This window comes from Rhipicephalus microplus, chromosome 4, assembly GCF_043290135.1.
Source record: "Rhipicephalus microplus isolate Deutch F79 chromosome 4, USDA_Rmic, whole genome shotgun sequence".
Taxonomy (NCBI): Eukaryota; Metazoa; Arthropoda; class Arachnida; order Ixodida; family Ixodidae; genus Rhipicephalus; species Rhipicephalus microplus.
Genome location: NC_134703.1, coordinates 126,558,807 through 126,573,420, shown reverse-complemented (window position 1 = coordinate 126,573,420; position 14,614 = coordinate 126,558,807). Strand labels below are relative to the sequence as shown.

Genomic DNA, 14,614 nt, shown 5'->3' with positions numbered 1-14,614 from the left:
GGGCCAGCAGCCGAGTACCTTAGCCACTATAGACCGCGCGCTGCGGGGTATAAACAAATAAATAAATAAATGAATAAGTAAATAAATAAATAAATAGCCAGGATCAAGAGTTCACAGAACACTGGTCTTAAGAAGTCTTTGAATCTCTCAACAATGTATGACTGTTTGCGGTCCAACTTCGAAGTGCATGTTTATAGAGCGTTTTAAACAGGGCCGGATATTTAAATTTAAGGCTGCCTGCAGAAGCAGCTTGCGTATCTCGCGTCTCGTGGTCCATAACATTCAAGGTTGACTTACATGCTGCCAGACACATTTCGCCTCTCCCTCTCCCTCCCTCCCCCCCTCTCTCTCTTTCTCTGAGCGTTATGTCCCACTGTTCTATATATATATTCTATATATATATATATATATATATATATATATCTTTATATATATATATATATATCTGTATATATATATCTCTTTATATATATATATATATATATATATATATATATATATATATATATATATATATATATATATATATATATATATATATATATATATATATATATATATATATATATACCTCTTTCCCTTATATATATATATATATATATGTGTATTTCAGAGCGCTATACCAAGCCGCAACTGAGTGCAGAGATCAGCGGTGGCTTTTTTGTCGCTTGCAGAGAGAATAATGCTCAATGCTCGCAGCACGTGGGCTGCACCACACAACCCCGCACGATCCCTCTCCCCCTTCCTTTATTTCGTCGTGTAGCTTGGCACATGTATCAGGTCGATGCCGCACCTATTAAGCGGCTCGCGAGCGCGGGATTTAAATGGGCAAGGGAGAGGCTTAAATCGCGCAAACGCAATTTGCAAGTTAAGCAGAGCCCCCTCAGCTTGCACGGTCGCTTCTGCGAATCGCTGGAACTCTCGGGGCTTTGAAGTTGGGAGCTCGGAGTTGAAACCGTATGCAGCGCCTGAAACGCTACACAGCGCTGTTAACAACGAGCAGCAGTGCCTACAGTAGAGGACTTTAAGCGTTTTCGAGAAAGGAAAATCAAAATCGAGAATCCCTTGCTTGAAGTTACAGTGTGAACTTTCGACAAGGCTTGCTAAAATGGCAAGAAATAAATTGTAACAACATAAACACAATATAGGCTGCACGATACGGTGCTTATCAAACATTTTTGGTCGTCGAGGTTGAAAAAGAACAAAACTATTGACTTATATACACTCGGCAGGCACAAAAATTTACTTTCCCGAAATTTTGTTTATGCCGTTTAAGCAGCGTAGACGCTAGCCGTCGCTTGCTACATTAATAAGTAACAAGAGAAACTTTTACAATATATGTGCAAAATTTTTAAAGCGATGCATGTAAGAAGCAACGTGTGGGGCAAGAAAAAAGAATAATCACTGTAGCTCAATTATGAAGGAATCAATAAAAGCATTTTAGCGAGAATCACACTGCTGACATTTCGATTTTAGGCCCGCATTCGCAAAAACATCTTATGCTAAAACATTCTATTAGAGAATATTTGGGCCAATCACGATGCGAGACAATATCATTCACGAAAGCGGCTCACGAATTAACAAACACACGACCACGAAGCTCTCTGAGCCCCGCCGCGGTGGTCTAGTGGCTAAGGTACTCGGCTGCTGACCCGCAGGGCGTGGGCTCGAATCCCGGCTGTGGCGGCTGCATTTCCGATGGAGGCGGAAATGTTGTAGGCGCGTGTCCTCAGATTTGGGTGCACGTTAAGGAACCCCAGGTGGTCAAAATTTCCGGAGCCCTCCACTACGGCGTCTCTCATAATCATATAGTGGTTTTGGGACGTTAAACCCCACATATCAATCAATCAATCAATCAATCAATCAACAAAGCTCTCTGAATCAGGCTAATTTCAGACGCCCAGCGACGTCTGCGACTTCACTGCGCATGCCCTAGATGCATGCATGCTAAGATGGTAGTAATACCCACTGCTTTTATGCGGCTAAAACGACACACTGTAAAGTCTACGGGAAACGCAGTGGTGATCCATAATAAAGTTTGTCGTGTCCATTCGCCCTCGGAGCATCGTCGCAAAACTTTCACCACACCTGTTTTGCTCGAAGTTCGGCTTCTCGACATTCACCGGACTCTTCCGCTTTTTCGGCAAGGACGCAAAGAACGTGTCGCTAAACTTCCTTGACGTCCTTGCAGGAAGCGATATATTTCGAAGTATAGTTCATAGCTATATATATACGCTACAGAGACGGCTAAGCACCGGGCCGGCTGTAATAATCTCGCAAAAGTTCGCGCCGTCGTGAAAGCACTCGCTAGAAGTTTAGTCGGCCAAACCAACAGGCCGACGTAGTAGAGATTGGTCCCCAAGAAAAGAGAACAGAAGAGGATGTAGAGGGGGGGGGGGGTGCAAAAAACAAAGTGCCGCTGCCAGCAACAGCTGTGCGGCCCGGCGAACGCAGGTTGTTCGGCAAGGAGTGTTGAGCTCTTATACACGATGCTCCAAGGATGCAACCGCGCGAGCGGAGGAGCATCGAGTTACTGCTCCATTCTTAACGCGCACGTGTACCACAGCCTCCACCGCCGCAGAACAGTGGCTCGGGTCAGCACGCTCCATTTGTACCGGGTCACTCCGGAGTCGTCGTCGTCGTAGTCCTCTGTTTTACCTCCGGTTGTAGGCAGGCGCTCCAAGTTCGTCGGGCAAGGATAACGCATGGCGCTCAGGGGCGGTTTCGGATGGCGAACGTCCGAATCATTTGTAGCGGCTCGCTTGTTGGCGTCCCCCCCCCCCCTTTTTTTTTTTCTTCCCGTGAATGGGAGTCGCGTGTGAAAAAAAAAAAGTGTTCGGCATGAACTTTTCGAGATGTCTCTCACGTCGGGGTAACTAGAACTGTTGTTGTAACAAGGTGGAGGGAAAGAAGGATCGAAGAGAAGAAGCTAAGTGTAAGAGAGAAAGAATGAAGGACAAAAAAGGTTAGAAGAAAGGAAGGGCGGGATTGTCAGGAGTGTCTCAAACACTCCGTGCATTGGGAGTGAAATAGGTAATGGTATAGTTTGCAGATGAGTCTGACTGAACGACGGGCCCCGGTATAGTCCAGTGATAATGCCGTCAAGTTGCTAAGCCGCCAGCCGCTGGGAGAATGCCATCAAAAAAGGCGGTATGCAAAACATCTCGTGCAGTTACCTTTAGGTGCACATTTAGAACATTTGTATGTTCAAGACCGATTGAGAATTCTCCACTACGAATTACCTCAATGAATTTTGCTCGTGAAATCCGAGCTTTTCGTTTTATTTTGATATACAATATGTTAGGTACCAGTCAATTAGACAAGCATTTCCTGTTTGCTACCCTTCACTATGGTTCGAAGAAAATTGGCTAAACAGATGGTGACGAGAAATGTTTGGTTAGACAACAAGTAATTTTGTGATAACTCAGCTCTGAGAAAAAAAGAAATCGGTGACGGAAAGTGTCACCCTATATAGCCCGATCACCTTGCAAGCATTTGCTGCTACAAATCTCCCCATTTGGGTTACCGATGGGCTCGCGTTTTGTTTACTTATACTGGCAAAACGGTGCCCTGGAGCCTAAATAACGGTGCTAGAAGTTTACACTGGCCACCCGGCAGTTCTGTACGGCGCGAAGACATTATTTTAGTCCGTGGTTAGCTGTGCACTCTGAAGTTATCACCGTAACGCGCCTTTAGCTGCTGGCAGTATAAACATTGACATCAGTGCAACTGCAGACGGCTTGCTGAACGGCGGAATCTGCGCGTGGGTTCTTCATTTGTTCAAGGTGTACTTGTAACATATCCATAGAATATCTAAACGACCACTGCGGCTTACTGTTATAGTTACTTCACACACCGTTACGTACACTCCACTGAAGTAGTGTGCAGGTGAAGTGGCATGAAACGGCCACAGCGAGATATAGCTATAACAAAACATGAACATCAATAATATGTACATTCGATGTGTCCCAGAACGTCATCTATATTGCGCCTGCCAATGATTGAGAGTATTTACGAAGTATATAGTTAGTCATGCACCTCAATGTTCACGTTCGTTAAAGGAAATTGAAATATAGATGACACCTTATAGGACGCAATAGTTAAGAATTAAAAAAGAAAAGAAGAAGAACAGGAAAAGTTCGGCGACCATCTCTGGCTCGTCCAGCAGGGCCACCAAGTGGCCTTGAGACAAGACCTCCGATGCCCCGTAGTGGGAGACCCGAGTCCAGGTCACCAAATGTCCTGCAAAAAAAATTCAATAAATTTACAATCAAGCAATCAATTAACATGTCGGCTGCGCATATAGACGCTGATAATTTATGTCGCGTTACAGGGTTAAAAACTATTTGGCTGCAACGTGCCAAAACGCGTTCCGAAGGACCTATTAAAGTTCATCCATTCAGCCGTCCGTCCATTTCCGGACAGCAATGAATAAATTATGCATTCATTAGCTTATCGTACTATAATATGGCAACCATGGCAAGTGCTTGTGATTGGTGCTTCCTAATTTATTTTAGTGTTTTTTCCAGACCTTTCTTTCTAGGAGTAGAGAAATTCAGTCACCCTTTCCCTTAAAAAGCAATGCTGTCTAGATCAAAACCTGCGAAGCATGCTATAGAGCTTCTGCACCGTGGTCAGATGTTTTCTACAGCACACTGATGTTCAGTGTAGTTTAAAAAAAAAGGAGGGTGGTGGTATTTATTTTCTTCTTAAAAATCAAACCTCTAGCGAAAAATTAAAAAAAAATGTTTTTTTCTATCTCCCGAAGAGAACAGTTCAACAAACGCCCAAAAAGTGTCAGGTTATAATGTGCTATATAACAGCAATTTTTGTTTCATCTTTCTTTCTCTAGCTTCCTAAAAAAATCTCTAAAGCGTGTTTGGTTCATTAATGCCTTCGATATCATAACGCAAGCAAACATTTTAATAACCACTTCTATTTGAACTCGGAAGTGTCATTCTCAGGTCACCTTAGGTGATTCCTCACTTCCTCAGCAACTGATCACTTCGTCCCCTCAGGGCAGAGCGCACAGAGAAAAACTGTTTTGTATGCCACGCTTGCAGCCAATTCACCTCAATTAGTACCCATTTAGCCAGTACATGTACGTTTTACGTATATTCATATGTGTAACCGGTTACTATCTCATAATATTTACGAAAACTTGCTACGCACGCCATCCCCGACTCGCCAATTTTCCGTTTTTTCTAGGGGTGTGGCGCCATCTGTTGGCGGCGGAACAAGTCGTTTGGCACGGCTTGGGTGCACGCTTGTGCAGTTGGGTGTGCGGCTGCGCGAGTGTTATCACATCACTTTCAACGAATATTTTCTTTACGAAGCTTTTTTTTTTTCGTGTGTTTCGATGGCTCCGAAGACAGACGGTGCTCTTATAGTGTACGGTCATTTCCTTTGGATCGTCCCATAATGCCGCATGTTTGATGCGATGCGACGTATTTTATGCCGTTTATGCTCGCTGAATGTGTATATATCTGAATCGCATGAACTCACTTCGGAAACGGTGGCGAAACACATGCTGCGTGCTCGCATGCCTTCCGTAGGTCACTTCCTTGGAAGGATCCTCGCATTCCTCAAAATGCTTCACTGTGCGCTTAAAAACGCGAAGTGTCTTGAAAACTAGCGGACAACGAACCAACCACCATTGCCATGTACGGCGCACAAGTTCTTGCTTTTTTTTGTCGCGTAAGTTCTTTTATAATCACGTTTGTTGCGCAAAGTGCACATCAACAGTTCAAACAAAAAGTATTTACTTCACTTGCAGACTCAACTACAAACACTTCGAACTATGCTTTTTTTTCTTTTTGGGAGTGTGCCTTTGAGTCAACCAGTACATGAATGCCACATATGTAATTTTTCCTTAGATTAGTAAATAAAGCGATGTATTTTTTTTCAAGAATTTTCTTGTTCTTTGAAAGAGATTGATTTAGCTCAGGGGCTCCCATGTGAATACATGGGAACGAAATAGTTATTGAGTGCCTGAAAAATAAATATTGAGCGCCTGAGTGCCTGAACGCACACACACACACACACACACAAACACACACACACACACACACACACACGCACGCACGCACGCACGCACGCACACACACACACACGCAAAAGATACACATGATTGTTTGCACGAGGTAAATATATCTGAACCATGTGAATCCACTGTGCCCGCAGTGTAGAAATACTCATGGGTATCTTGAGCCCTAAGACGACTGGAAGGCTGTCGTCGTTTTTTTTTCTCTCTGTCAATGTATGACAGAGCCGGAAAACACGAGCCGTAGCTTCACGTACCACGGCGGAGCGTCGTCTTCACTTTCTTCTCTTGAGCTAGCGCGATCTCTCTGGTTTTGTTCGCCTCCAAATAAGGGGCGCTACAACGACCTGTTGCGGTGTTACGCCGCATGATGTCGCAACGGACGTTGTGACGTCATGATAACGTCATGCGGTGGCTTAAACACGTGATGATGATTTTTTTTTAGTGAGTCGTTCCCGATGCCGCGGAACGGTTGCCGCCGACGGTATTGTATTTGCCCCTATAGTGGCACAATACAACGTTGTTCGGCTACTCACCCGAATAACGGAGTTCCCAGGCCGCGGCGGTTTCATTTAGATGGAAGCGGAAATGCTTGAAGCCAATGTACTTAGATTTAGATGCAGGTTAAAGAACCCCGTGTGGTCGAAATCTCCTTAGCCCTCATTTATGCGACGCACCCGCTGATAACATTGTTGTTTTGACATTGAAAAGCCCAGAAGTTGTTACTAAAACAAATATGGACGGAGAACGTGTTCTATAATGACTTTGTCGACTTTTGCGGTAATTCTATAAAATTATTCTGCAGCACATTGTGTAAAGCCTGTAGGTAGAGAACAGTACTCCATCAGGAAAGTTTCACTTTTGCGAAAAGCTTATGCATAGATATGCGTTCTGGTGCTCACGCTATCCTCGTTTTAAGGAAGAGCTCAATAAGCTGACGAACGCTAGGAAAGATAACGCGCTATAATGCTGATGCGCCGAAGCAGATCCATACAATATTTCAGGGTGTACGTTTGTTGAAAATTTCAAGTCAACTCTGTGCTGCGTGATAAACAGTTTGACTGGTCGTAAACCCTCACAAGATGGAATGGCTCTTCAATTTTTTCTTCATTTCAGTTATACGAGTAATAAAGGGATGTAAACTGCATGAATTGTGAATATTTGCTTTTTACAGGTTTGCGTATTGTCCGAAAATCTTTATATATTTACTTTTTTTCTTACAACATTATTTGCACCACCGCGAATTCTTTGTTGCTATGGTATGCTGAGCGTCGTGTCCTGACATTGGTGGCAACAATTGCAAGCGCACGTTGAAAACTCGGGCTCCGCAACCATTCATTCTTGGTACAATGTTCTTTTCCATCTTTTTTCCCCATTCCCCAGTGCAGGGTAGCAAACTGGATGCTCGAATATCTGGTTAACCTCCCTGCCTTTCCCTTTTTTTATTCTCTCTCTCTCTCTCGCTCTCTCTAGTATGTGCTGTTTGTGACTGCTGTAGTTGATGTTTCGCAGAGCGTGCTGACACCGCATCAGAAATGTCATTTTTATTCCTTAAATCACCTTGTGTTAAAGCAGTTCCATTATTTTCAATAAGTTATCAGATCTATGGTTGCGTTCACGAGCGTCTATTTGAATACAGGCTGCGTTATAACGCCATTGCTTAGGTAAGCTACGAAGATGGTAGGCTTCTTAAGCTGTTCGTGCTCCTTAGTGAGATTGTAGGATTAAGTGCATCACGATATCAATCGCTGACATTTTCCCAGTTGACGTGTGTTCCGCAGTTCAAATGTAAACGCATTTGAACTGTGCAAAGTTGTAAGAGAGGTTTTGGGTTCACTTCAAAACCTGATCGATAATTGTTCAAATAACCTATACAAAGGCTGTGAAGTGAGACCCTGGTAAGGTCTTTTACTAGCCTATTTACGTACGTCGTCCCGAAGGTCAATATTGAATTTTGCGAATCCCCTTATACTGCTTTCAGTGACCAAAAGCAAAAAAAAAAAAACGAAACGTGTGAGTGATACCGGAATTTAGGAAAACAAATCATGTTATCATCGATGCAGTGCACCAGTAAAATAGGCTAAAAAAATTAGCAATTTTTGTCAAACCCGAAGACGTGAGGGTGTATTATTCTTTTTTTTTCGCTGCAGAACTTATTGATATGGAGTAGCCGAGGCATTATGGACGTCAACCTCTCTCCAGCAAAACAGTTAGAACAGAACACATAAAAGAAAAGAAATATCACGTACGAGTCGAGAAAGCAAAATTTAAAGGAAGTAAGGACGAAGAAAAAAATGAACGAATGCTGTACAAACTATGGCTTCTCTTTAGCCCCGAAAGCCATGGCCGACAGACAGACGCACACACTCAAGCGCATACACGCGGAGGAGGCGCAAGCCTTAAAGACAATTGCCGCATTTCCATGAAAGTGGACATAACCGGACCCTTCTCTCCCACCGCGTCTGCATAAAGCGTAAAAAAACGGGCGATGAGCCGCATCTTAGAAGTAGAAAGCTCTTGTAAGAAGGGCATCCCTCGAAGGACCGAATAGCTCAGACGCGGAACCACACAAAAGCTCGGCCGAACGCTATACTGCTGCCGCGGCGAGGTTGTGGATTCTGGCGTCTTCCTTCCCGAAAAGGAAAAAAGGGGATGGAAGGAAGCAGGCAAGGGCGAGTCTCCTGCGGAACCGGAAGTGCTACCAGGAAGCACTCCTCTCGATCTGGTTCTAGGAGGCTCGCCCTCTTTTACTCGTCCGTTTTTCTTCTTCGTACGCAATACAGCTCGCTGAACGACGTTCTTGAAGAGACTCCTTTTATTCCCCCCTTACCCTTTATACCGTCTTAGCGTATACACTATGTGTGTTTCTCTACGTCATCCCGTTCTGGGGACTCCTTCCGCGGGATGTCCCCATCCTTTTATATTTTCCCGGGTTTTTCCTGCAGAGCGCGTGCGTTCTCCCCATGCACAGCCCTGTCTTTCCCGTACACAAGCAGCCTCTCATGTGCCTCCTTCTCCTCATCGAGCCTTCCTTCCTTCCTTCCTTCAAGAAGCGCGGCGAGGATCAATCAATCACGGCGCGCGTCGGACACTGTAGAGGCGAAAGAAAACAAGGGAGTCGAGTGCCTTTCTCTCTGCTTGGGCGGCTGCCCTCATTGTAACAGCGGGTGGAAGAGGGCGCCCCGCAAAATCCAGAGCACGGTGGTGATCCAGAGGGACTGACACGCCGTATTGTCAATAAAGGGTGGCGGGCGCGTCGATTTGTAAACAGCGGCCTGAGCAACGCGTGGGCTCCAGCCTCGCAAAATATACGTTAAACGAGGCGTCCTTCTTTGTTGTTTCTTTTTTGTTTCACTTGAGTTTAGGCGCGTATAGATATCTGGAAATGGGTAGGACGCTCTGCGTTTCTAGCATTGGCTGTGTCAACTTAACTGGGCTCTACAGAGAGCGTGGTGTCAACGGAAAACAAGGAGCGTTATAACAGGCCTCTTTTCGGCTCGCTGTAGCAGTCGACGTCCAAATTAATGTGATATATTACCCGAGGTGTACTATACAAAGGCTGCATTAAGTCACCGCTCGTTGTGGTTCGCTTCAAGACGGCGCACTTGGGAACGTAACAGGCGCGAGGGGGTTGGGGGTCGAATTGCGTGTGGTTAACAGCGGTCTAATGATGCACGTCACTGAAGCATGGTATTCTGTAAGGAGGCAGTATTATTTTTTTTCGCCTACATTATTTTTTTTGACCGTCGGTAAAGTGTTGTTATCGCTTCGTTTGAAATGCGACTTAGTATTTCAAATGCCAAGAGACATATTCCTAACATGAATATTAATAACGTGTGTGTTTTCCGGCCCCCTAACCACAGAATGATTATGAGGTATGTCTTAGTGGAGCGCTCAGGAAATTTCAACCATGTGGTGTGTGTGTGTGTGTGTGTGTGTGTGTGTTTTTACCTGCACTGCCATCGCACATTACACGGGACTCTAGAATTGCGCCTCCATTGGAACGCGGCCGCCTCGACCGTGTTTGAACCCCTGACCCCCGGTATGAATGTGTTGTTGAGCGGGACAGTGTAGTGATTAACAATAGAAACATTGTTTCAAGTGCACACTTCCAAATGGTGGAACAAACGTCGTCCCTAAACTTCTCAGGTTTGCAATTCTCTTTTATTTATTTTTCCCAACCGTCAGTCTTTGCGCAACGTCGTAGCTGTAGCTCCGCTGGCGAGGCACGTGACGTACTGCTCGCGGTGTAGGGCGACACACTGCTTTTCGATCTTGCGTTTACGTGAAATTGAGTTTGCGCTCCATAGTAACCACAGAGAGAAAAAAAAAAGGGGGGGGGGGAGGTGACACGCGAAGGCTTTTTGCCGCCGCGGGTGCAGAACTCCCGAAAAATTGGAATGCCTCGATCGGAGACGAGGCCTTGTGAATCTCTCGCCAGAAAGAGAGGGGTCAGTTCGTCGTTCTGGCAGCGAGCACGCAAAAAAAAAAAAAAAGAATTCCTGCGTCAAGAAGGAAAACAGAAAAGCTTACTCCAACTTTTGATGGAACACCGGATGGGTGGGTGACAGTCGAGTAGTTTGTCACGAACATGCACCGCGCGACCGAGCGAGCATGGCGAGCGATAAAAGGGAAAATAGAGCTCCCGCTATAGCGAAAAATGGGGACGCCGCCGCCAAGGAAGCCTGTGGAGGAGAGCCAGGGAAAAACTTCAACATCACAAGACCGCGGAGGAAGAGGAGAAAAAGGGGAGACCGGCGTCGCGGCTGGTGTTCCCGCGAAAACGGGAAGCAAGGGAAGCGGCTGAAGAGATAGGGGCACCGCCGGTAAAACGCGGGCGTTGCAGAGAAAGGCGTAGCGCAGGGGCAGCCCTGGCTGGCTTCGGCTGTAGAGTGTGGGCTAGGGTTGGCTGCCGGGGAAGACTTCCCGAAAATGACGGCACGCGGGTGTACGCTGAACCAACGAGAAAGAAGAAAAAAAGAAAACAAAGGATGCGGAGGAGTAGACGTACAGACGCGGTACCCTGGGATAGCTGTGAAGAATAATGATAACAAAAAGAAGAGGTGCGGTTACACTACCCGCGCGCCAAGTGAACCAGCGAGGTGATGAGACACGAATCTCGCAAGTACTAAAGAGAGAAAGCGTATCACTAACCTTCGCGGGCCTACAGCGCATTCTGTGAACATTACACTAGAAATATAACGCGTAAAAAAAAAAAAACTCGGCTGTTCTCTCCTATCTGCTAACCCCCAAGCATTTCTACCCGCCATCTCTCCTCCTCTCTTTATTTTTCCCTTCCCCTTTTAAAGAAAATTCAAGCCCCTCGTTCGAGCTTGCCACCTCTCTCCTTATTTCATTCTTTCCACTTTTCTTTCCGTCTCGACTGCTTTTGCTCATCACTCTCTGACTTTCACCCTCTCTCTCTTTTTTCAGTTGACTCTCGACTCGCACTGCTCCACACTGGGGCTTTACGGTGGCACGCTCCCGCCCCACAATATATATAGGCTCACTGATCTATTAAACTGTAACGATGGGTTGTCGCCGTGGCTCTCTGCAAGCATGGCGGCAACAACGAAAGTTCGCTCGTTCCCGATAAGACCAGTTGCTCGCTTGCTGCTTCTGCTGCGGTTGCTGCTTACACGTCCGCTCGCTTCCTTGCTGGACTGCTTGTTTTTGCTCACGTTGTTGCGAGAGTTGCCCGCAAACTTATCGGCTGCTTGTGTGATCCGACGCCGGAACCGCGGGCGCTGGTTTTCAGCTCGAGGAAAACTGGTTCCGGTGTTGCGGTGTCTATCGCAACAGAGAGAAAGAGAGAGAGAGAGCAAGCTATGCTATTATACTGTATTTCGTAAGAAGCGATGTGACGCTGCAATCTTGAACTGTCCGAGAAGCGCGGTGGTGTTGCCAGCTCAGAGTTGTCAATTGTGACACCTTCTCTAGAGAACAGTTCATTAACACAAGCTGACAGCATACTGATAGGCTACTGTTGTTGCGCGTACCAAGGAAACTGTTCTCTTGCTAGTGATTCTAGAACGCTGCACTTGATTTGACACTATCTTTTCTTATCTATGCTTTACAAGCGGGCTTATTAAAGGAAGGCCACTTTTATAACTAGTTTTGCTAACCCGCACATGGTGACAGTTGCCGCTTACACGCCATTTTCATTAGCCGAATTTTTCGCTTAGTAGCTGCTTCACTTTTAAATGATGTACTTAACTCAAAATAAAGGAGACTAAATAAAAAAATGACGTAACAATTTATTGCGTGCCATTTGAGTGGTTTGTCCTGGCGTTAAAAAATGCTCAGCAATCTAAACGTGGCCTGTGAGCCGAGACGTTAATAACAAATCTCGAGCTCACAGTTTGATGCTTCACCTCGCAACAACCCTTTGCGCAGTGAAAACAGCTTGTAAGGAGACCAGGAAAAGTTAATGGTATACTACGGTGTCACAACGCTTCATTATTTCAAAGACCGAAGGTCGCAACAATGTTGAAACGCATTGCGCAATCTACCCGACTCTGTGTGAGATCAGATTTGGTAAAATATGCTGCTGTTCTGAGAATCTGGCACGCCACTTGTCATTTCCATTGCAACGAACAATTCAGGTAGTCCGGAGAAAACTATTCTGTAGACGGACGAGCCCAAGGCAAAACCAAGAAGCGTTCTATTAGACGCGAAGCAGGTTTTTGACTAGCCTTTGTAACGATGTCCGTCCGTGTCACCGTGCCAACGCGCCGAACCACGTTCTGCCCGTGCAGTTGTTGGAACAATGCCAAGAAGGTCAAGTCGCAGCTTCACGTTCACGTCACTCTCTTCTTCACCCGCAGCAGCTGCCGGCTCCTCCCAACACACCCAGGTGGTGTTGCTCCTCTGCCCGCTCACATCACACTTCTCACTGCCTTCACCCTCACCACTGCCCACAACGTTCGACCACACGTCGAAAGAAAACACTCTTTCGGCTCTTGTGTCACTGATGAAACTTACACGAAACCCAACCCGCCCCACTTGTCTTTCCTTTTCAAAGGAACGTCTACTTGAGTAAAGGTTACACCGAATTTCGCTTCAAACCGTTCTTCCAGCACCCGCGTCGACACCCGTTACAGCCGGGTCAGCGATGCGCGCACTGCCGCGGCTTTGCATCCCACCATGGTTCGTTCCCTCGAGGAGATGGTCCATAATTTTTCTTGCTCCAGCGGCTAGTGACTTCTTTCTCACTTCTGGCCACAATCCTCCACGGTACGATCCCGTGCTCTGAAGGCGCGTGTAGTCGTCGCCGATTCTTGTAGCTGCAGCTCACCGTTGTCTGTTAGGAGGGCGCGCGTATTTTGAACCGTTTCATGGTATACGTCACTATAATACGCTAAAACAATCGCATTTTTGTTTGTCTCTTGCTCCTCTTGACTTCCATTTAGGTTTTTTTTTATTTTACCTGCATTAAATTTATTTATTTTTACTGCGCAATCTACGGAAATACCGGTTCCCTTTGCCCAAGCCTCGCAACAGTCGCCGATTTATAACAAATGAAGAAACGACTTCGATAAAGTGATGCTTATGAGATACATATAAAACATACGGCTATAAATTTCGAATTTCCTCTTCGTAGGCAATTAAAATCCTCAAACATTTCCAATATTAAGCTCACCGGAAACTAAAATAGTTGTTACACTTTTAGGACGCAAAATCAATGTCGGATTGAGTGATCCCATCCGCAGTACCAAAACGCCCGATTTAAAACAGCGTCGTGCAGGTTGTCGAATGAATGTTAAAGACAAGTAGTTCAGCCAGACGTTTAAAAGTAAGAATATATAGAAAAGTACAGCAATGCTGCTTCCTGTTTTTAAACAGGACGTTATTTTCAATAACAACATTCGTTAAAGATGACTTCACGCTTCGACAGAAAAAAAAAAAGGCTGACCCTTAAACTTTACCTTTAAAAGCTGACCGCGATAGGGATATTTGCTCCCAGTGCGTACTTCAAACACTTAGTGTATGCAATCTTTTCGAACTTGTTGTGCGGCCACTACGTGGAATAAGAAGTGCAGTGACGTGTGTTGGTTTTCGTAGTGGATGACTGGCTTTAAAGTTGGAAGTCATTATGATAATTTCATGTTCTGACGCCAGAGGGCAACGTATGCTTGAGTCACGCATTATTATGGCAATATTTCATGTTTTGTTGTGAAGCATGTACACAGGATGCGTGTGTTTGTAAAGGACGAAAGTTACTTTCACTGTTTTTTTCAAGAAGAGGAAGTTATTTTTCACTGTATTTACAAGCAGAGGCGTGGCTGTGTGCTAGAACGCGAGCGATTGGTGTTAGATCCCCACTCAAAGCCAGAATTTTTATTATTTATTTTGTTTACATATTTCTCGATTTTTTGGTCACGCAAAGATGGCAATTTTTCACTCAGAACCAACTACGCCAACACAAACGCCAGAATTTCTGCGAAACAAGCTTTTTAACGCTATCGCGTCAAAACCCAGGAGTCTTACTCAGTAACATTCATGTGTACAATAACAAGCACCCCATCAACAATATCAAAAAGCAGTCGTTCACCAGAAGCGTCGTCAAAA

The 14,614-nt window shown here is 45.4% G+C and overlaps 1 protein-coding gene and 1 long non-coding RNA gene across 6 annotated transcripts in view; one reads left to right on the top strand and one right to left on the bottom strand.

The window, feature by feature from the left end:
- The window catches only part of LOC142814598 (uncharacterized), a 496,656-nt gene that overhangs the window by 38,636 nt on the left and 443,406 nt on the right, over positions 1–14,614 (bottom strand). For 2 of the 4 annotated variants that reach the window (XR_012894961.1, XR_012894962.1), the window contains one exon: positions 4,148–4,242. This is a non-coding gene — a long non-coding RNA (uncharacterized LOC142814598). Of the gene's footprint in view, positions 1–3,238; positions 4,243–14,614 lie in introns of those variants that run through there. The other 2 variants (XR_012894959.1, XR_012894960.1) reach the window with 1 other exon arrangement.
- pb (homeobox proposcipedia) overlaps positions 1–14,614 on the top strand; it is a 91,441-nt gene that overhangs the window by 53,972 nt on the left and 22,855 nt on the right. The gene's annotated exons all lie outside the window — the stretch shown is intronic.